This window comes from Micropterus salmoides, unplaced genomic scaffold (assembly GCF_014851395.1).
Source record: "Micropterus salmoides isolate LMB-PRFRI ecotype aquatic unplaced genomic scaffold, ASM1485139v1 Ms_hic_scaffold_18, whole genome shotgun sequence".
NCBI lineage: Eukaryota > Metazoa > Chordata > Actinopteri > Centrarchiformes > Centrarchidae > Micropterus > Micropterus salmoides.
Window position 1 is genome coordinate 33,384,456 of NW_024040928.1, and position 24,383 is coordinate 33,408,838.

General features: G+C 42.1%; 1 long non-coding RNA gene across 1 annotated transcript; it reads left to right on the forward strand.

Moving 5' to 3' along the window:
* Window positions 1-9,795: 9,795 nt before the first annotated feature.
* LOC119909536 lies at window positions 9,796-19,484 on the forward strand. Its single transcript, XR_005445473.1, has 3 exons — window positions 9,796-9,922; window positions 17,725-18,185; window positions 18,316-19,484. It is a non-coding gene; the product is annotated as an uncharacterized LOC119909536 (long non-coding RNA).
* The last annotated feature ends 4,899 nt before the right edge of the window (window positions 19,485-24,383 follow it).

Here is a 24,383-nt window from a genome sequence, read left to right on the forward strand (position 1 = left end):
ACCTATTTTGTTAAGTTTCAGGAACCTACTTTAACTGAAAGAGTGGTGTATTTGTGCCCTCTAGTGAGTTGCTATTATTGCAGCTGAGTTGAGTCTGTGTTTCTCTGGGACCATCAGGATTTTACAGTTTTTCTCAATTGCTTAATCACTATAACCAGGCTTTTGAAATAAAATTTTAATGCTTATGGTACCCGCAATGTTATGGTCCTCCTTCACCAGGGAGGAGGTGAAGGAGGAGGTGAAGGGGGAGCATCTCTGGCCTGTCCCAGACAAAAGACAGGAAGCTGTGCGAACTTGACTGAACTACATTGAATGTCAGTGCTTTCTAAATGACCACATAGTGAGAAATGAAGGGATTTGTGTGTATAATTAAGGGTAATGGTGTGCTTTTTGAAAAATGGAGTTATGGTTTTGAAATTTTAGTTTGTGTTTAAGAAATTGAGAAAAAAAACTGTAATAGAAAATAAATAAAATGTCAGTGTTTCTCTCTCATTGCCAGCACATCCAGAGGCTAGACTATCGTGGGATTATTTTAGATACAAACATTTTGGGCATATGCAAACATCATAAAAACGCAATATACCACCCCTAAGAGAGAACCGACTTCAGCTTGGTCAACCCCTATGAAAACTGTCTGGCTCCACCATTGCTCAGGTGAGCAACAATATGATGTTTCTAAAAAAAAATATTTGTTCTGCATCTGCCAAGAGCTCTGAAAACACCTGAGCTTCCCACAACACTTGGTAGTTTATATAACAATGTTGATGACCAGCTTGGTTCCACATGTCTTTGTCCTCGTCATTACTTATGGTCAGTGGTTCATGTCGTTGGAATTGGTTGTGTCTGTAAATGCAAAAAAGGAAGGGAAAGTTCAAAGAGAGCATTATTCATAAAATCTCAGATAAAGCTTAAAATTGCATTTATTGATTGGTATTGTCACATAGTACAGCAGGGAGAAATAGGAATCTGACTCTTCAGTCTCTTCTGGAAATTAGAAAATTCATAAGTATGTCAAGTCTAACTTACGAAATACTTACAGTCAGACTCGAGGGGAAAAAATTATTTATGTCATTCATTTGTCATTTAGGTATGCAAAAAAGTGTGTGTGAAATTTGTGTTGTGAAGAACTAAGTAATTGCTCAGCCTATGCTTAAAGACAAAAACAAGTGAAATTTACCTTAGACCTTGGAATAGTTTGCCATGCCCTACCAGAGGATCTAAGTCTCTGTCCTGACTCATAGAGGGTTAAAAGCTCAGAGATATATGTAGGTGCTAGCCCATGCCTGTCCTTAAAAGTAATTAGACTCAAAGAAACAGGCCGCCAGTGCAAGGATGCTGTAGTGGAACAACGGTGTGGATTTGTGCAATTTTTATTAAATAAATTTGGAGCTACTCCAAATTCCTCCGTTCCTCTCCCAGAGAGGCGCAGGGGTGTTAAAGATCAACTTCAACAGACTGCTGGGGAGACCCCAACGGAAGGGGGGGGGGGGTGCCAGTTGATCATAAAACTGGCACCTTTTTGATCTACGAAGCTGATGTAATCAATGCTTGTTCATAATACTTTCCTACAAAATTCCTTTATAAATGATGATAAAGAAATGTCTTACTATACTGTTAATCACCGGGTTGAATTTAAGGATGAATAACTAAATTCCCCGGTTCCTAAGGAGAGATGATCTTGGATTAATCTAAGCTTTCCTCATGTAACCTGAGCTCCCCCAAGTGGACAAAATAAGTATTACATACCATCGTTGGAAATGCCGCTAAATGTATAAATATCCTGACCAATAATGTGACAATTGTTTCCTGTTACCAAATGCTTAACTTAGAACGGTACAACTGTTCGACCATTGAGGTTTGATTGTGGAAAATATTTGATTATAATATACGCAAATAGATTTTATTTTCTTTTTAGACATTAAGTTTAGAAAGGCAGTCCCTCGGGAAACCTGAAACGCCCTCTGGGGAACCACGCCCCAGACAACAAAAGAGCGACACGCTTTTTTTTTTTGCTCTTCTCTTCTTTTCTCTTCCCTGCTCTCTGGACGCTTCGGCACGCATCCGGCGTGCCTCGCCAGGCAACGCCCTAAGAGTCGGCCAGCCCTTTGTTCGCTTGAAGCTACACACGCGAAGTGCCACGACATCGATCTGCCCCTCAGTTTGTTTTCTTTCTTTCTTTTGTTTTGTTAAAGTTATCAGACCGTTAAGTTACACTGGACTAATTCAGGAACGACCAAGTTCCATTTTAAACTTTTTCATCGAGCCAACTTCACCAAGGTCAGACCAAGCCACGTGGTCTCGCCAGTGGCAACAAAGGAAACCTGAAAACAGCCGAATTGCCAGAGGGAGGATGGCTCATTGTGCCACCATTGTTTATTTACCCTTTTATATAACATTAGTTAGAGAATAAATTCACTGTAATATAATCAAGAACTGTGTGTGTTGCCTATTTCTACGTCCCTGCCAAGAGAACTGACCCTTTAGATATGAGACTGACTGATTGATTTAAGATAATTGAGCGATTATTAACTAACTGATCACTAGTAATAATTGTATAATTATTAAAAGCTACCTAGAGGTCCTAGACTCTAGGATTATAACAACTCCGGTGGTGCCCTGGAATGAGGAATAATTGTTGATTTTTATGAATATTAAAATTCATAATTGGGTATTCATTCTCATAAATTTATTAAAATGCATAACTAAATTAATAACTAATTAATAACTAATACTGGGGTGATATGGTCTCATTTTTTGCAAGATAAAGCTGTAGCATTTCGGACTAATTGTAAGCAATGAATTGATTTCTGATTGAGACAGGTACATAGAGAGTGCAGTAGTCAAGAGACAAAAGCATGATGAAATAAAAGACTTGACCTTGGCTATGTTTCTTCAATGATAAAGACATAACTCAACAACCTCCTTTACGTTGGATTCAAAACACAAGTCCTGGTCAAAAACTACCCCAAGATTTCTGGCTGAGGGCTTACAAATGAAGGGTAGAAATGCTACACTGGTCTCCGGACCTAATTGAGATATAGAGCTGTATTGCAAATTGTATTTGCAGATGATACTACCGTGAGGGAGCATATAGATGGAGAATAGAACAGGACCTAGAATTGAACCGTGAGGGACACCATAGAGCATGTTTGTGGGGGATGAAACTGTGCTGGCTATAGTCACAGAGAAACATCTGTTTGATAGGTAGGACCTGAGTCAGTATTAGGCCTTGTCAGTGATTCCTGCCCACCTTTTTAGATGCTTATGAGCAAATTGTGACCGACTGTGTCGAATTAAGCGCTGAGGTCCAAAAGGACTAGAATGGAGCATTCAACACCATCTTCAGTCAACAAAAGGTAATTTCAGACTCTGAGGAGAGTGTGTGGCATTTGTCCATGCCTCCCAAAACTGCAATTTCGAACTCTGTTTCCCAACTGGACCTATGTTACGTAAATCTCGTGACCTACCTCACATGACATAAACACGTGGAGCTCAAAGTGACTGGAAGCAACACAAAGGAGGTGCAGCTGGTGGAACATCTGTTGGGTTCACTGGTTGAAATATACAATCACTGACTTAGGTGTAGGCACAAACTCCTGTGAAGGTTAGGGTAAGGGTTAGGGGCTCAGGGGGACTATCAACACTTTATTGCTAGCTAGCTTGCTAACGCTATAAAGCTGACATAGCTATACTTAACTTTACTTAAAAAAAACAAATGGTTGAAAGGCAAATTCCTGGGTGAAAGGCAACTAACTTACTCTCCGTCCACCCAACCAACCACCACCAGATTAAACCTCTGTAGCTATTTATAACACATGACCGTATTTGTCATGTGTTTGTGTTGTAGGACCACTAGAGTTCATTGCCATAATAAACATAAACATGAGTTGTAATTTTGTGTGGCTAAAATGACTGATATGGTAATTTTTCTGTGGAGGACAGGCTCATTTCTTCATTAAGGTGGTGATGGAGCAGTGGATAAGACACATGCCTTTGGTGTGAGAGACCTGGATTCGAATCCACTGTGACATCCCTGAACAAGACACTTAACCCCTAGTTGCAATGTAAGGTCTTCATGTACTCACTGTAAACAGGAAATTTGCAGGCTTGCATTTGCTCTCTGCTTTGCAAAGATGTAGTTGTAAACTACTTTTCAGAAGAACTTATATAGCATATATAGCCACCTTATGCATGTTGTTGCATGTTGGACGAGGTTGCTGACGTACTGCGGTAAGCGTGTCGACTCATTTCCGTTTCCGGTGCTTGTGTGTTGGTACCATGTTTTGCTGCTCTCGCTAAATACCAGTTAAATTTGTTAGATTACAGCAGCCAACTGTCTGCTAAACACTTATTCTTACAGTAATTTTGCCTAAGCACTCACAGTTTTTTCCATCTTTAGTGACTGCTGTTTAATCTCATGGTTGTTTTCAAAAGTTTTGGTAGCTGACGCTACAGTAATTTAGCTTAGCCGTTAGCGACTTTAGCTCAGCAGCTAGCGATGGCTTCTCCTACCTCTCTCTCCCCTACTTTCTCCTGCTCGGTGTGTCAGATATTCAGTTACTCCTCTGCCTCCTTTAGCGATAATAGTATGTGTAATAAGTGTAGTTTATTTATAGACATGGAGGCGAGGCTCAGTGATTTAGAAGTCCGGCTCCGCACCTTGGTAGATCAGTCTTTAGCTAGCCAGTCCCCGGTAGTCGGTGCGGAACGGCCTGAGTTAGCCTGTGGTAGGCGTCTCCCGGCATCTCCTGTGCAGACAGGAAGGGGTGGCTGGTTGACTGTCCGAAGGAGGAATAGTCGTAAGCATTCAAAGCCCACGGGTCATCACCAACCTGTTCGCGTCTCTAACAGATTTTCCCCACTCAGCGACACAACCTCTGAGAAACCAACTCTGATCATTGGCAGCTCCATTTTGAGAAACTTGAAGTTAGCGAAGCCAGCAGCCATAGTTAAGTGCATCCCTGGGGCCAGAGCGGGCGACATTGAGTCTTTTGAAACTGCTGGCTAAGGATAAACGTAAATACAGTAAGATTGTAATGACTCCCGGTTACGCCAATCGGAGGTCACTAAGATTAATGTTGAGTCGGTGTGTACATATGCAAAAACAATGGCGGACACCGTAGTTTTCTCTGGACCCCTGCCAAATCTGACCAGTGATGACATGTATAGCCACATGTCGTCATTCCGCCGCTGGTTGTCGAGGTGGTGTCCAGCAAACAATGTGGGCTTTGTAGATCATTGGCAGACCTTCTGGGGAAGACCTGGTCTGATTCGGAGAGACGGCATCCATCCCACTTGGGAAGGAGCAGCTCTCATTTCTAGAAATCTGGCCAAGATTATTAGTGGACCAAATCCATGAAAACCCAGAGTTGAGACCAGGAGGCAGAGTCGCAGTCTAACACACTTCTCTGCTCCTCCATTTCAGGAGTTACTTAGTGAAAATCCTATAGTGACGGTGTCTGCCCCCCGACCATCGAAATTATTTAAAAACGTAAACAGAAGAGGAGCTGTGCATAAAAACCTCATAAAAATTAAAACCACAAGAGCAAAAGTGCAAACTAATAGGACAATTAAATGTGGACTCTTAAACATCAGATCTCTCTCTTCTAAAGGTGTACTAGTAAATGAACTAATATCAGATTATGATATTGATTTATTTTGTCTTACTGAAACGTGTCTGGGTGATGGAGAAAATGAATCCACCCCTCCTAGTCATATTAATACTCACATTCCTCGAGGCACAGACCGAGGAGGTGGAGTTGCAGCTATATTCGACTCTAGCCTGCTAATCAGCTGTAGACCTAAACTAAATTATAACTCATTTGAAAGCCTTGTTCTTGGTCTTTCGCACCCAAGTTGGAAATCACTGCAACCAATTCTTTTCGTTATAGTTTACCGAGCACCTGGTCCGTACTCTGAATTCTTATCTGAATTTGCAGAGTTTTTGTCAACTTTAGTCCTTAAAACGGACAAAGTTATTATTGTAGGGGATTTTAATATTCATGTGGACATTGAGAATGACAGTTTTAGTACTGCGTTTATCTCTCTGTTAGATTCCATTGGCTTCTCTCAGAGTTTTCACGAACCGACTCACTGTTTTAACCACACCCTTGACCTTGTTTTGGTATATGGTATTGAAATTGAACATTTAATAGTGTTCCCACAGAATCCCTCTTTATCTGACCACTGTTTGATAACTTTTGAGTTTGTATTGCTGAACTACACGCCATTGGGTAAAAATTTCTATACAAGATGTCTGTCTGATAGTGCTATAGCTAAATTTAAGGATGCGATTCCATCAGCTCTAAATACATTATCTAGTCACAAAGTAACGGAGGACTCCTATGCTAATTTCAGTCCCTCCCAAATCGATCATCTTGTTGATAGTGCTGCAGGCTCGCTGCGAATGACACTCGACTCTGTAGCCCCTCTAAAAAAGAAAATAATAAAAGAAAGACGGTTAGCTCCATGGTATAATACTGAAACTCGCAAATTAAAGCAAATATCGCGGAAACTTGAGAGGAATTGGCGTTCCACCAAACTGGAAAATTCTCATTTAATTTGGCAAGATAGTCTTCAAACTTACAGGAAGGTCCTCCATAATGCCAGAGCAGCGTACTACTCGTCACTAATAGAGGAAAATATGAACAACCCCAGGTTTCTTTTCAGCACTGTAGCCAGGCTGACAGAGAGTCACAGCTCTATTGAGCCATGTATTCCCATAGCTCTCAGTAGTTACGACTTCATGAGCTTCTTTAATGATAAAATTCTAACTATTAGAAACAAAATTCACCAAGACCTGCCCTCAACTGGCACCAACTTATCTCTAAACTCAGCTGTAGAACCAGATATATGTTTAGACTGTTTTGCTTCCCTCAATCTTTACCAACTAACTTCAATAATTTCTTCATCTAAACCATCAACCTGCCTTTTAGACCCCATCCCGACTAGGTTGCTTAAAGATGTTTTACCCTTAGTCAGCACTTCTATACTAGATATGATCAATCTATCTTTATCAACAGGCTATGTACCACAGTACTTTAAAGTAGCTGTAATTAAACCTCTTCTGAAAAAGCCCAAACTTGATCTGGATGTTTTAGCCAACTATAGACCTATATCTAACCTTCCATTTCTCTCTAAGATCCTGGAGAAAGCAGTCGCTAAACAGCTATGTGAATAGTTTATTTGAGGATTTTCTGTCAGGATTTAGAGCTCATCATAGCACAGAGACAGCACTGGTAAAAATTACTAACGACCTACTTATTGCATCAGACAAAGGACTTGTCTCTGTACTGGTTTTATTAGATCTTAGTGCTGCATTTGATACCATTGACCATCAGATCCTATTGCAGAGACTGGAACATTTCATTGGCATTAAAGGAACCACTCTAAGCTGGTTTAAGTCCTATTTATCAGATCGATTTCAGTTTGTACATGTTAACGATGAGTCCTCCATGCATGCCAAAGTTAGTCATGGAGTTCCACAAGGATCTGTCCTCAGACCAATCCTCTTCACTTTATATATGCTTCCTTTAGGCAATATTATCAGGAAATATTCCATAAGCTTTCATTGTTATGCAGATGATACTCAGTTATATCTATCAATCAAGCCAGATGAAACTCATCAGTTAGCTAAACTTCAAATGTGCCTTCAGGATGTTAAAACCTGGATGACCTGTAATTTTCTAATGTTAAACTCAGATAAAACTGAAGTTATTGTTCTGGGGCCTAAGCACCTCCGTGACGAATTATCTAAAGTATATAATAAAAATATAGTTTCCCTTGATGGCATCGCCCTGGCCTCCAGCACCACTGTGAGGAATATTGGAGTTATCTTTGATCAGGACATGTCGTTTAAGTCTCACATTAAGCAAATTTCAAGGACCGCCTTTTTTCACCTACGTAATATTGCAAAAATCAGGAACATCCTGTCTAAAAATGATGCAACTAGTCCATGCATTTGTTACTTCTAGGCTGGATTACTGCAATTCCTTATTATCAGGCTGCTCGAAAAAGTCCATTAAGACTCTTCAGCTGATTCAGAATGCTGCAGCACGTGTTCTGACAGGAACCAGGAAAAGAGATCATATTTCTCCTGTTTTAGCTTCTTTGCATTGGCTTCCAGTAAAATCCAGAATAGAATTTAAAATCATTCTTCTTACCTACAAAGCTCTTAATGGTCAGGCACCATCTTATCTTAAAGAGCTCATAGTACCTTACTACCCCACCAGAGCACTGCGCTCCCAGAATGTAGGGTTACTTGTGGTTCCTAGAGTCTCCAAAAGTAGACTAGGAGCCAGAGCGTTCAGCTATCAAGCTCCTCTCCTGTGGAACCACGTTCCAGTTTGGGTTCAGGAGGCAGACACCATCTCCACATTTAAGAGTAGGCTTAAGACTTTCCTCTTTGATAAAGCTTATAGTTAGGGCTGGCTCAGGTGAGTCCTGAACCATCCCTTAGTTATGCTGCTATAGGCCTAGACTGCTGGGGGATTTCCTATGATGCACTGAGCTCCTCTCTCCTCTACTTTCTCTCCCTCTGTATGCAACCTCATCCCATTATTGCATGTTACTAACTTCTCCCCTTTCCGGTAGTCTTGTGCTTTCTTGTCCCTCTCCTCTCCTCCTATCACTTCCTGCAGGTTTTCTGGCTCTGGAGCTGTGGAGTCTGGATCTGTGGCTGCGGGTCACCTGCTGCCCCCGTGTTCCTGCTCGACACCCTAACAACTATTGTTACTAGTCCTATTATTATTATTGTTATTATAATCATTAACATTACGATTGTTATCATTAACACTACTATAAATATCTGTACCATTTTTCATTTAGTCTATAGCAACATCACCTTTACTGTCTGTACCTCTGTGTGGATATTGTGTAGGCTGCCTCCCTCCCCCTCTCTCCTTCCATCCCTCTCTTTTCTCTCTGTTCCTCTCTTGCCCTCTCCCTCTCTCTCTCTCTCTCTCCCTCTCTCTCCTTCACCCCCAACCGGTCGAGGCAGATGGCCGCCCACCCTGAGCCATGGTTCTGCTCGAGGTTTTCCCTGCCTCTGTCGCCTAGTGCTTGCTCTTGGTGGGAACTGTTGGGCTTCTGTAAATAGCATCATAGAGTACGGTCTAGACCTGCTCTTTTATGAAAAGCGCTGTGAGATAACTGTTGTTGTGATTTGGCGCTATAAATAAAATTGAATTGAATTGAATTGAATTGAACCTATACACAACCAATCTCAGTAAATGTTTTGTGCTACATTGTTTTATCAGGCAGTAGAACATATTGGTCTTTTTTTCTAATAGCTTATTATAAAATCCAGAATAAAGTTTATTCCTGTAAAAGCTTGTCTGTTATATTCACTTTGTAAATGTTTGTGTTGTTCTCTTTTACTTTTGCTTTCAGTCATGCCATCCTGATGTCGGGTTAACAGAAAAGTTACAGGAAATGTCTTGTCACACACCCTGCAAGACACAGACATGATCTTTAGTCCATTTGTCAGCTTACATTTATGCAGTTGGTCTGGATGAAAATAAGTCTATATCTAGGGTGCATTAAAATTGCAGGATCAGATACCATTTATAAAATACTATATATATACACACATATATATAATATTTTATATATTGTATATGTGTTTTATGATATTTATGATAACACTCAAATTACAGATTATCAGAAAAAAAAGAAAGAAATGTTCAGATTACAGTGTATAATTTGTTTGACATTATTTGATTAGGATGATATGAACAAAAAGAAAAAAACAACTTGACGAGGCCAAAAATGTTGAGAGGTTAACAAAAGGTAATGAAAGGAAACTCCCACTGTAAAACATGCATGCAAAGATCAAGACATAAGAGACAGTTGAAAGTTTCACTTACATAAGGCAGTCTTCAAGAAGAGTATGCTACATTTCTATTCTCGGGTCAAGCTTAAGGTTGGTAAAACTTTGATGAAATTATTTTTTTGTATGAGAACGTCTTAAATTACACAAAGTGGAGATTTTTTCCTATTCTTTTTTCTTGTGGCATTATAAAGGTGAAATTAAATAATATACTTTATTATATATATGTATATATTGTTCTATAACAATGTAAACTTTTATTTTTGATATAAGAAATAACATAAAATTTAATTAGTTGAATTAGGTGTTATGGTGCAAAATCCAATAACCCCATCATTATATTTACATTACATTTACTCATTAGGCAGACAGACACTTTTATCCAAAGCGACTTACATTTGAGGCACAACAGAGCATCAAATACAGCACGAGATCTACAGCTGACAATACATATTAATAAAAGTAGCAAGAAATAGCCTACTAGTAAGCGCTAATGGCACATAGGCTATCGCATGAACTGGGTATATACCTAGGGAAAGAATTCAGAGTTAACAAAAAGTGCAATCAATAGGCAAAAAGATAATTGTAGGGGATAGAAGGCCAGAGCACAGGAAGTGCCTGTAAGATGTTAGGAATTAGAGGTGTTATAAGAGGAAGTGTTCTCGGAAGAGATGAGTTTTCAAGAGCTTCTTGAAGTTAGAGAGGGACGCTGCTGCTCTGATAGCATGTGGTAGCTCGTTCCACCATTGTGGTGTCACAGATCATATTTATATTCTGAATAAATTTAAGTTTCTTCACTTTTTAAGAAATGCTGATGGTGTCTGTGTTTGTCGGTGTCGGGTGGAGTTATGACACCGGGTTGGGTGGAGTCGTGGAAAGTCTGACCAAAGTGTGCCGTTTTCTAAATGGCTATAAACCGCAACATTCCCTTCACAAGACTATAATCGCATGCAGAACGTCAGCGCGCACAACTTTCTCTGATGTCAATGTAGGTTAACAAGGTGTAATTACTCGCTGGAGGAAGCGACAGGTGTCATGCCGAAAAGTGATCATCTTCCGAAATCTGATTGACCATTGTGTTAAAACTGTATCACCCAGTTTCTATAGGCTAGCTCTACAGGTCTTTTCACACGGGAAGTGACACTCCTCCTGCTTAGTCGCCTGGCCCCACGGGTCGCTCTGCGCTTCTCATGTGAACAGACACAGAGACAAGCGCTCCGCAAGTAGGCTAAATGGAAGGCGGTCAAGATAGTAACCACGGCAACAGCTTCTGTGCCACTGTATTCTTTCATAGCCTAGCTTACAGTAAAACTATCAGTAGCGTTAGTTGATAGGCTATATTATTCATACTCACATAGCCTAGCTGATAAATCTAGTCATGCAAACGCCCTCCGGTTATTGTCCCGGTAACTGTGAACAGTGAACGCGTAGGCCTATATAGCCTATTTATAAGTCACGGCGAGGATCAGTCTCTCATCCATCTTCTTTTTGTGCTGCACGTCGCGTAGGCTACAAAAAGGTCAAGTCAGTTCAACTCTGGCAGGGGCGGGCTTGTCACTACGCCTGTCGCAATGCGTGCCTCCCTTCATGCTCACCTCTCATTGAAACGAGGCGCCTAAATCGCTTCCCGTGTGAAAACGCCTTACAGCTGCTTTTATCTGGATCAAACACTAGCCTAATAACGAGCAAATAATAATATAATAATAATAATCTTCATTTGTAGAGCACTTTTCAAAAAGAAGTTACAAAGTGCTTTAACAAGTGTAAAGACAATAATACCCAAGAGACAATAATACAAAAACAATACAAGATAAAAGCATGAAAACATTGAAAAGACTAAAATACAGATAAACATAAAATTAGTAAAATACAATAAAATAAAAGGGATAAAATAAAGTCAAATAAAATCGGGAAAGGCTCTCCTATAAAAGTATGTTTTAAGAAGGGACTTAAAAGAGTTCACTGACTCAGCCGACCTGATTTCCTCGGGCAGGCTGTTCCAGAGCCTCGGGGCCCTGACAGCAAACGCTCTGTCCCCTTTAGTTTTCAGTCGAGACTCTGGAACAGACAACAGACCTCTGCCAAGGATCTCAAGGTACGTGCTGGTGCAAATGGGACTAAAAGGTCAGAAATATAACAAGGCGAGAGGCCATGAAGAGTTTTAAAAGTGATCAATAGAATTTTAAAGTCAATTCTAAAACATACTGGGAGCCAGTGTAATGAAGCTAAAATAGGAGTAATGTGGTCATATTTCTTTGTTCTGGTTAGGGTTAGGTTAGAGTTCTGGACAGTCTGGAGTCGATCAATAGATTTTTGGGTTAAACAGGTGAAAAGGCTGTTGCAATAATCCAGGCGTGATGAGATGAAGGCGTGTAAAATGGTCTCGGTGTCCTTAAAAGTTAACATAGATCTCTCTCATAGATAATTTTTGCTATATTTCTAAGTTGATAAAAACATGATTGAACAAGCTTTGTGGTGTGCTGCTCGAAATTTAAATTACTATCAAACCAAACACCAAGGTTCTTTGCCACAGGCTTAATGTGATTTACTAGGGAACCAGCAGATGGCAGTATTTGATTTGCCATCTGCTCGGACGCAATGACCAGGATTTCTGTTTTGTCTGAGTTCAGCTGGAGGAAATTATTTGACATCCATTTTTTTACTTCACAAAGGCAGTCGGTAAGTGAACTCAGCATTCCAGGGTCTGTGGATCTGACGGGCAAGTATATTTGTGTCTCATCAGCATAAATATGAAAAGAAATGCCATGTTTATGGATAATATGTCCAAGGGGAAGCAGATACAAGGAAAACAAAATGGGTCCTAAGACCGACCCCTGAGGCACACCATATTTAACTGGACAGAATGAAGAGACATAGTTGTTTACAGACACGCAAAACTTCCTATTTGACAGGTAGGATGAAAACCATTCTAGGGCAGTACCAGAGATCCCCACCCAGTGCCTCAGTCTGTCTAACATGATGTTGTGATCAATGGTGTCAAAAGCAGCGCTAAGGTCCAGGAGTACCAGGACTGAGCACATGCCTTCATCAGCAGACATTAAAAGGTCATTGGTGACTTTAAGCAGGGCAGTCTCAGTGCTGTGGTACTTCCTGAAACCAGATTGAAACAAAGTACAAATATTTTGTTATTTTCCAGTACAGTGAGCAGCTGTTTGGACACAATTCTTTCTAGATATTTGCAATAAAAGGCAGTTTTGAAATTGGTCTAAAATTATGTGGGAGGGAGGGATCTAAACCAGGTTTCTTTAAAAGTGGGTTCACGCAAGCCGTTTTAAAATAATCAGGGACACAACCAGTAGATAGGGAGCTGTTGAAAACAGAGATCAAATGGGGCCCAACAGAATCTATTACTTTCAGTAAAAACTTTGTAGGTATTACATCAAGTGGGCTGGAGGACACTCTCATTTGTGATACTGTTTTTAAAAGCTCAGACAAGTCGATGGGATAAAACTGGTTAAAACTCTCTTGTTGCTGGTGAGGAACCTCTGAGTAAGAGGCCGCGGGGGTAATAGAGGCTCTGATTGACACCACCTTATTGGTAAAATAATCATCATCAGTCATCATTACTTCCAGCTGAGGCACAAGGAGGGGTTGGGTTTACCAGCTGATCTATAGTCTTAAACAGAAACCTGGGATTGTGTTTATGTGTAGTAATGAGTTCAGAAAAATAGTGTGTTCTCGCATCCTTAACCATGTTATTGTATTTAATTAATAAATCCTTCAGACTGAGGTACTGGACTTGGAGACTGGATTTTTTCCATCTGCGCTCTGCTTTCCTGCATTCCCTTTTTAGGCTGCGAATGCTGTCATTTATCCAGGGTTGCTTACTAGCTTTAGACGTAGGCCTAACCTTTAGAGGAGCAGTAATATTTAGTGACGACAAGCAGATATGATTGAAGTGATCGACCAGATTGTCGGTGTTGGAATCAGACAGGTGTTGGCTTTGGCTCTGAAAGAATGCGCAAAACTTTGAAACACTTTGTTCATTAAAGAAGCGAGAACACACGGAGCTTGGTGAGGCGGCATGAGTAACAGGCGAATCACAGCTAAAAACAATACATCTGTGGTCAGATATGGTCATGTCCACTAATTCCACAGAGGAAATGCTGACACCCAGGGTAAAAACCAAGTCCAGTGTATGACCACGGTTATGTGTTTGCCCTTTGACATGTTGTTTGAAGTTAAAAGAAGTGGCCATATTTAAAAAGTCAGTTGCATTAACATTGTTGGGGTCATCAATATGAATATTAAAATCGCCACAAAGAACAATTCTGTCATAATTTAAAACCAGAGTAGATAAAAATTCAGGAATTTCTGATAAAAATCCTCCAGGCGGTTTTGGGGGGCGATAAATTATAACAAATATGATAGGTTGCAGCCCTCCAACTTTAAGAGTGAGAACTTCAAAGGAGTTAAATTCATCACAGCGTACTTGATGACATTTTAAATATTTCCTATACACGCTCACTAGCCCACCACCACGACCACTGACCCTCGGTTGACTAAAGCAATCATATTGAGGCGGACACAGTTCAGCTAGCTGGCTATAGTCATTCATTTGCAACCAGGATTCAGTTAAAAACATAAAATCTAGATTTGCAGACAAGATAAAATCATTTAAGATAAAAGTCTTACTTGAAAGTGATCTCACATTGAAGAGAGCCATTTTAAATGAATTTGTTCTGGGTGCTGGAGTTGGTGCAGTTGTCCTAATCCTTAAGAGATTACTATTATTTCTGTGTGGGATGTGCACGTTTCAGTTTACTGGTCTATGCGTGAAGATGACAGGAATAGAAGTCTTTGGAACAGCGCTGGGAGCAGACGGCTTTACATGCCAGCAGGTGGAGACAGTTGTTTGTGGCAGTGAGGCAGAGATCTGTTCAGTGAGCGGTGGTGTGTCCAGGTGTGCTGCATGAATGATTATTCATTCACGTAAGTCATGTGTGGACCGCACCACATGCTGTATGTGCGCAGCTAACATTTCTGAGCTCCGTTTGTTTGGGTGAAGTCCGTCTGTCTTAAAAAGAGGCATTCTTTGCCAGAAAATATTAAAATTATCCACGTAACACACACGATGAGCCCTGCAGGCGGACTGGAGCCAGTCGTGGAGACCAAGGAGTCTACTGAAGCGGCCAGCACCGCGACCAACTGTGGGAATGGGACCAGAGATAAAAACGGACTTTCCACACTGCTTTAAAAAGTTAAAAAGACGGTTAAAATCTGATTTTGTCAACTCAGACTGCTGAAGAGCTGTGTCATTTGTTCCAACATGGACTATCACGCTTGTGATGGAGGACGGGAGCGACGGCATCAGGTCCTGGAGTTTTTTTAAATGTCAGCCGTGGTGGATGTTTCTGGCTATGGAGTCACCAATTATTAGTGTGGTTGGGGAGAAAAGGGGACGAGGAGATGCCGGTTGTGGGGTTCCAGAGCAGGACTGAGCAGAATCTGCTTCAATACTGCGTGCGGACTGAGGATGGAGTGTGTGAGCTGCCGAGTGTTGTGTTGGAGTAGCAGTAACAGACCTGAGAGAAGGGCTACCCGATGGTGCAGGGTAGAGACGGCCTCCGGAGAGTCTGAGCACAGCCTCCTTTAGGATTCTACGTCGGGAAGCGGAGGTTTTTGACCGGGATGACGGCCGCCGATCAGGCCCAGCGGCAGACCGGCGGCTCAGTGCAGGAGATGTAGCTGGTGAAGGAGATACAACAGTGTCGGCAGGCACTGTGCGCCGAAAGAGATCCGTATCAGGGAGACTCGAAGCCGCAGGTGCATCAGCTGGATGGACCGGAGTGTCGTTAGACAAGGCTGCATAGCGGTTGGAGAGGCCGATTGACGGAGGAGAGGCAGCCCCATCCGAGCCTCTCTTGCAGCCACGGACCACCACTTCAGCCCAGGTTGACTGATGCTTCGGAGTCGAGCAGGAGGAAAGCCTGGGAAGGGTAGAGGGGTCCCAAAACACGGTGTCCTGGATGTTAGCGGTTGCGCTAAGAGAAACAATCTGTTTGGCTTGTACTGAAGCCACATCCATAAAGCCAGTCAGCAGGGAATCTTTCTCTTTGAGTTCCTCTGAAAGTCGTCGGATGTCTTCCATAAGGTCAGCAATCTTCTTGTTCGCTTTCTTAAGGAGTGTGCAATCCTCATGGGGCAGAGTTATCTCGGCTAGCATAGTCACCGGAGCTTTGTTGCGATCAGTAGCGTTGATCGCGTTTTTACGGTCATCTAGCTTAAAATCCATGTCGGATGACTAAAATCCTTAACCCACGTAAAACTCAAGTTAAAAACTTAAGTTAAATAAAAAGGATATAAAAAAATGTAACGAAAAAGAGTGGATTAAAACTGGATAAGAGTCCGGTATAAGACGGAGCTTCCGACAGGTAGCTACAGACGCCAACGCATGCAAATAAGCATTACTTTATGTCCGTGGTAACAGCAATGGTTTGCCTTTGTGAAATGTAGGCTAAATGTTTCCTGTAACGCAGAGGTTTTCAAGTGTGAGGCGGGCCTCCCCAGGGGGCCACCAAACAGTTTCAGGGGAGGCTCAGTGAATGGAAGTGAAACAATAGCCTATTACATTTGTTATTATATAAGTTATTAAAAGGACAACATATAGAATAGCTGTGTGTGACTTCGTTAATGAGAGAGTTCAGAAATATAGTTTCGGTGTACTGTTTTTCCTACATTACCAGAGTCAAAAACTAAACTGCCTTAGGACTGACCTTTTTTAATCTATTTTGTGTAGTCTGAAGTTACTTCATACAGTGATATTAGGCTATTTTGCCTCAGTTGTTGCCTCAATTGTTGAGATCAAATAACATAATCATGATCCCACAGACATCCAGGAATTGAGCGAAACTAAACAAATAAACTTGGGGGGTTGCACCTTTTCCCAAGATTTGTCTGAGGGGATGCCCAGTCTCAGACTTTGAAAACCCTGCTGTAATTATCACAATTGAAGTGTTTGCAGTTTATACTAATCAGGCCTGCACAAAACGTTATTATAGGCAATAAAATCAGTCTATTGTTGCCGTATTTGTGTTTGGTAGTCATATGTTTAATATCCTTGTTTATATTTGGAAAACAGACTGTAGTCTTTAATTAACATGATTTACAATTGGGTTAGGCTATAATTAAAATAAAAGAAGTGTCTGTCTTGCAATTATCCATAGCCCATGACACTACAATATTTTTGCTTGCTCTGTGCCAACCAATCCAGTCCTTTTTACCAGTGGAAATACATTTAAATGGTCAATAAAACCCATTTAGCCTATTTTGCACTTGCCAAAAAACTGATTCCACCTCCTACTTTGTGACTGAAAGGATCTCAAAAAATGACTTGATTTCATTTATGAGCGTTATCTGAGTTATGGCTGACTATGACACACCCAGTCCTTTTAACCTATTGAAATAGGCCTACCTGTAAAGGGCCAATACAACCAGTAATGAGTAGATTTCCACTTGCAAAAAAGTGATTTAGCCTCGACCTTGTGACTTAAATAAGAAAAAATAGGCAACAAAAGTCTGAGCAGTAGCTCTCTGTGCAGTGTTGAACTGACAATTGGTTTTTTGAACATTTTAAAGACTAAAACCACCTATTGCCAATTGCAGAATGTTGGTGTTGGTTGGGCGCTGTCTGAGCAGTGTCCAAGCAGCTTTAGGCCTCTGTCATGATGACTGATTTCATATTCTAAAAATAAACAACATTCTATATAAACTGTCAGTACTGTAGAGCTCTGCCGTCCATCTCAGTGTTATTAATTAAGAGAAGCTTGTGACAAAAGAAATCAACCCTCCTCAAAAACATATTAAGGCATCTTCATCCCCTAAATGCTTGTTTTTTTCTTGCTTTAAATCTCCGCTTTTCTCTTTGTGTGTAGGATTCATTATGGCAACAGATCGGCTGATCTCAAGACTTCAGGAAGACTTTGGACACAGCCCTGTTGTTGCAAATATGCTTTTTGCTTTTGTCCTGGCTATTGTAGAGAAGATAGTGGAGGTGGAGTTTGCTTGCCCTTGCAATCCTCAATGGAATGGCCTATTTGCATCTGCATTTTTTGTAATTCCGGCCTGTATATCTTTTTTTCTGATGTTGATAATCCATGAATGCAAGTGCAAAAATCATTCTATAAAATGTGTGTACAGCATTCTCCCTCCCTTGGTATGGCAGGTTCTCGTTTTTCTTGATGGCCAATACTTTGTCTGTGCAATGACAGACTGGCCAGGCACATTTGTCTCTGTAGATAACACTTATCTGAAGTGGTGCACACCATCAAATACAACAAGATACTCACCAGAAGAACTCATGGCTCGTTCACACAAGCATTATGCTTTGTCTCAGGTGAGAAAAACATCTTTTGGCACAATGTCAGAAACTGATTTGTAGCAGCATCAGTTTGATTATTGTGTAACCCATTATGTTGATGAATATCTTGGTTTGTCTCAAATCTCTGTCAACTGTCACTTTTTAGGGAATTGGATTTGGTATTCTCATATTTTTCGCCATTGCTCTCCTTGTATATGGGATAAAGAAGTGCAATAAATAAATTAACTTCAACAAGCCACAAGATCCAGAAGGAATACAAAAGACAACACGATGGAGGATGCTGAATAAGTATTTGATGGATGAATATTGGACATGCCTTATTAAGTATACAGAGACAGGAGGAACATCTTCAGAAACACATTTGATCAGAAAAGCACATTACTACATATTAATCCATTCAGTCTGTTCAAGAATCGTTCAGTCTCTTGGTATTGCTAACGGCTTCTTTTTCCCTGCCAACTGTGAGCTTTGCAGGCTCTTATAATCCTATTAAATGCTACAGATTCACCATAAACTGAATCAATACAGTGCACCTGTTGGCTGGGTTGTTTTGGAGTTCTTCTATCCTCTAGATGCCAAACAATAAGCTGAAATACTTCTTTAGGAACATAGACTTTACTGAGAGAAAGATATTTTTTACTCTGACCATGGCCCATCTAACTTCAAACATCTTCTCACTCTGTAACAAATTAAAAAAATTCAACATGTATGCGAAAATGTCAACAAATGTAGTGTTCAGTGTTATTATGTATTTTGTAAGGATTAATTTTTATTTTTTAAAAACTTTTTGTGTATTTTTTATTACTTGTGTAAGCTGCTTTTTCAGCTGATGTGTGTGATAGTCTATGACAGTCACCTGTAAAATACAGATGTTTTGCAATCACAAAGCACGCTACTGTATGATGTGATTTATTGAATGTTTATGTTTGTTACATGGTGCAGACATGGTATTGTGGTATATATGAGAACTGATGCACAGTAAGGAAAACAACAACAAAATCACATTAATTGTGTCGTGCTTTTGTAAATGCTGTTCTACACAAAATGTTTTTCTCTGTGATTTAAGTGTTTGCAGCCAGGACCTGTGGCCAGCCTGTCTGAGGACAGTCAGGAATCTATCTTCTTCGTTTTGTTTGTTTCTTTTTTACATCTCCTTACTAAATCCCAAGTAGATGTATGTACAGTATTTTAATACAACTGTGATAAGTCAAAACCGAGGTCTTTGGTGGGAGGTGTCTCTCTAGTTAGCCTACTTTATGTTTCTCCTGTACCTGCAGTTCAGTTTTTTAATAAACCATCTGTTATAAACATCTACGCAAAATGTTTGTTTTATACATTTTTGTAATCAACCAAGTAAATTGTGTTCATGATTTTAATAATGCTCAAGAAACAATGTTCAAGAAACAAGTAAATTTAAATTGTTACTTCAATATATCAAGATTGGGTATACTGTTTAATTGTGTAGGCTAATATTGCTTTTTACAAAAAAGGCTAGAATGATCAATCTATCCAAATGATCTGTGATTGTCTAATGATAAAAAAACAATTTTCACTTTTAGTTTTGCATTCACAAAGCATTCTATAGCCTAAGTCCTGATTCAAAGCGATTTTGTCTTTTACAAAACATCCTGTCTTTTACCAAGACAGCAGCAACCACATCCTGCACAACAGGATGGTTGCCGCAACGTGCATGCGGTTGTCGGCAGCAGAAATGCACATAAAACTCTGCACAAGACGGTGAATGACAGGCGAGAGAGAGAGAGAAAGAAAAGTGTCTTGAAAAAGCCTCGGTTTAGCTGGAAATTTACAGTGTAAGTTGAATAAAAAGAGACTGCAGCTCTGCAGCTTTTCAAGATTAAAGCGACAAAAACACAAAATTCCACTATCAGTCGACTATAGGCAGGACTTGACGATTCTGATTGACTATGTAAATCCTTAGTTGGGGATAGCCCTAAACCACACTACTAAGTTTTCATTTTAAAACACAGATTTTGCTACATTTGCACTACTCCTCCAGACTAAAATGGTGAATCCAAAGACTTAAAACGGAGAGGTTTGAAAACGAGGCCAACCAACTTTAAAACTCTGGGGTAGTGTTTTAGTGAGGACAAATGACAGACTGAGGACTTTAAAAATGAAGACGCAGATACTCACATCTGGCTTCCTGATTGGGTTTTATGAGTCATGCAAAGCAAAAGCACAAATCTGATGGTGTTTCAGTTTTGGTATTTTTATTAAAATATTTTGTAAATAACACTTATACACTTGTACTGTGCATGTCGCCGTATTTACTTTGCAATGACTCCGAATCTGTTTCTGCAGCCAAAATCTGCGATGAAAATAGCGATTTTTAACAACTAGTAAGAATATTTTTGGACATATCTTTTATATATATATATTTTTGGATATATCTTTTCAATTCAAATTCTTTTGCATAAATACATTAACATTATTAGATTCTTGGGTAGATGCTGAGAAAAGACATCTGGGTCAGCCCTTTCCTGTCACCACATGAAGTTTCGTGAAGATAAAATCATTAACATTCTGATGATAACATGGCTTAATATATTAGTGTTATATATTGTAAATGGATGTTTGGGATTTAGTAAATGATTTTTCTCTGGTTCACCCATGTACAAAGGAGTAGGGGTTATGTTCTTCAAGCTGATAAGTTACAATCGAAGTCACATTGTCATAAGTCACATTGGAAACCCTATCGTGTACAGTAGCCAAGTAGCCTAACCTATAAGCCACCATGCAAGTGAGTGTGAAACGATAAGAAAGAACATTGATGTGTTTTATCAGATCAGGATGCACAGATAAATTAAGCCTGCTACAATTTAGGGTTAAATTAGTCATTGGATAATGTAATCAGTCAGAAACTGTGCACGTCCCCAGTTGCCTTGTTGAAAGCTTCGTTCAATTTCATTGCATTTTTGCCGAATTTGTTCAATCACACTCATTTTGCACCACAGACATGTGGGCTAGTCTAGGCTACAGATCTCTTTCCTCTTCTTGACCTAATCCTAGTGCAGACTAATCAATATTTATTAAGACTAATTAATATTTAACAGCTAATTTGCATCATTGAAGCTATAAAGATGTGAGTTTAAGATATCTTGCATTTGAATAGTTAGGTTTGGACAGAAGTGTGGATGTGACTTTCTGTGATCATGAAGCCAGATGTTACTGTACAGTTTCCCTTCGAGGGAACTCGAACTGCGTCTCGAAGGGCTGAAATCCTGAATGAAACTACTGCAATCCTATTGGCGTTGCTAGAACGGTAGCGTGTGACGGCGTAACTGGAGGCGTATATAAGCACGCCGGCACACCGGACACATTAGCTCTTTGCTATGAAGCAAGGCACTCCAGGCGGGGTGAGGTGTGGCGGACCGACGCAGTGTCTCGTTCCCCTTCTCGGCAAACAAGGGTTACATACGTAACCCGAGACGTTCCCCTTCGAGGGAACTCGAACTGCGACGGTGACGACACTATGGGAACGAGAATACCCATTATACCATGCCTCCGCCTCCGCCTCCGCCTCCGCCTGCCCCCCAGCGTGCAGTAACCTGTAGGCACGACTAAGAGGAGAGCGCACGGGTGCCGGGTAACGGTACCAGAACGGTAGCGTGTGACGGCGTAACTGGAGGCGTATATAAGAACGCCGGCACACCGGACACGCTTTTTTCTATTCAGCAGGCACTCTGGCATGTTTGAGACTACTCAGAATAAAGCAACCACAAGAGGATCTAGTTACCTGGAAGGAGAAGCAGAGGAGATGGCTGGTGAGCAGTTCAGGCAGTGTGTCTTTCCATGCCCGCGCTACATCACGGCTAGGGACACCCATGCCCTGTGTGTTTCCTTTCTGGGGATGCCGCATGCCCAGGCAGCTCTCGAGGGGGCTGCTTGCAGCCATTGCAGGCCCTGCCCCTAAGGGTGCTGAGGTCCTGTGCGGCTCTCTTTTCCGGAGACGGCCGGATGAGTTCTCCCCGTGGCTCGGGCCTCGGTCATGGGGCTCCCAGCGCGACATCTCCGAGGGCATCGGGACTGCCGAGGCTTTTTCCCGTTCCTCATCTGCTGGCTCCGACTCCCCTCTTCCCTGTTCGGGAGCCCGCTTTTTGGCTTCTCCTGCTCGAGGTGTGAGCCCGGAGAGGCTGCAGCTGTCCGGCTCTGAGGAGCTGGATGTGCTCAGCATTATGGAGGAGGAAGACTTCCGGGAGCCGGAGCAACATCATCAGTCAGCGGCAAGCTATGACGAGCTCTTGGAGGTGGTGACACGGGCAGTGAGCAAGCACCAGATTGATTGGCTGCAGGCTGTGCCAGACACACAGGCTGCCAGTAAGCTGGATGAGCGCTTCCTGCGGCGCTGTGCGTCGACACTGCGCCAGTGTCTGCCCTTTTTCCTGGATTTGCATGACGAGTTGTGCAAATCCTGGGGTAAGCCCTTCTCAGCATGACTACTCCCCCACTCCGGGTTTACAGCGACGTCGCAGGGGTTAAGGGTTTCGGCTATGGGACGATCCCCTGGGTTGAGGATGCTTTGGCCAGCTATCTCTCGCAAGATCACACAGTCCTATTTATCATTATTAAGAAGAGCCGGCGCAGCCTACCAAGCCATGTCGCGTGACATCTGCTCTGATGGACAAGGCATACATGGCGGCGGGCCGGGCTGGTGCGAGCCTGCACATGATGGCGGTTTTGCAGGCATACCAGGCCGACCTGCTGAAGGACATGGACTCGGGAGGGGGCCCCTCTGAGGAGGACATCGCTGAGCTCCGCAGAGCTACGGATTTGTCTCTCCGAGTCACAAAGGAGACGGCCCGTGCCATTTGCCGCTCCATGTCGGCGCTGGTGGCCACGGAGCGGCACCTGTGGCTCAACCTGTCGGGCATCCAGGAGAGGGAGAAGACCTTCCCGCTCAACGCACCGGTCGCGACCTCTGGCCTGTTTGGCGAGGCGGTGGACGCTGTCGTCAGCAGGTTTCAGCATGCCAGGACGCAAGCGGAGGCCTTCCAGCAGTATCTCTGGGTCCAGGATGGCGACGGCTGCAGAGAGACGGTCCCAGCCGTCGTCCAGCTCCTACCGCCAGAGCCAGAGGCAGAGTGTCGCTTCTCGGGGTCCCCCTCAGCGCACCCGGGACTCGAGGCGGCGCTCTCGCCCACAGCACCTGACCCTTAAGATGGCCTTTCTCCTCGCTATCACCTCTCTGAGGAGGGTGGGGGATCTCCAGGCACTTTCGGTTTCTCCTCAATGCCTGGAGTTTGCCCCGGAGAGGGTCAGAGCCATCCTGCACCCCTGTCCAGGCTATGTCCCTAAGGTTCCGTCCAGGTTGGCGGGGTCTACGGTGCTGCAGGCGTTTCATCCCCCACCTCATGTGGCGGCGGAGGACGGGAGACTTCATCTGCTCTGCCCGGTCAGAGCGCTGAGTATTTTCACTCTGAGGTCCTCCCGGTGGAGGAAAGCAGACCAGTTGCTGGTGTGCTTCTAAACACACGATCAGCAACTGGATCGTTCAGACTATTTCCCTGGCCTATCAGGTGTGTGGGTCGCCTTCACCTATGGCCGTAAGGGCGCACTCTACTCGAGGCATGGCGGCCTCTAGGGCCCTCCTCGCAGGGGCTTCGCTCCAGGATTTGTGTGAGGCAGCTGGCTGGGCACTCCAGGCAGGGCCACACCTCACCCCGCCTGGAGTGCCTTGCTTCATAGCAAAGAGCTAATGTGTCCGGTGTGCCGGCGTGCTTAAATACGCCTCCAGTTACGCCGTCACACGCTACCGTTCTAGCAACGCCAATAGGATTAGTGTCGTCATCGACGCAGTGTCTCGTTCCCCTTCTCGGAGAACAAGGGTTACATACGTAACCCGAGACGTTCTGCAGTTTATCAATGATGTGTGAACTTCACTGCAGACTGATCCTTGTATACACTGTAAAAAGAATCTTTAAAATTTTAAAGTTTTATTCCTTTTTATTTCACAGTTTTTTTCCTGTATTTTTGAAATACATGAAAATATAAAAAAATTGCAAAAATAAACTGTGAATTTACATGTCTAATGTAAAATAACCTGTAGCTGTGATTAACCATAACATTTCTGTTATTTTAAAAAAATATTGGGTTTTTTAACGTAAACAAAGTGTTACAATACATTCAGGAATTTCCCGTATTTTCACAAACATTATTTTTATTATTTAAAAGAAAAAACTGTTAAAAATAAGT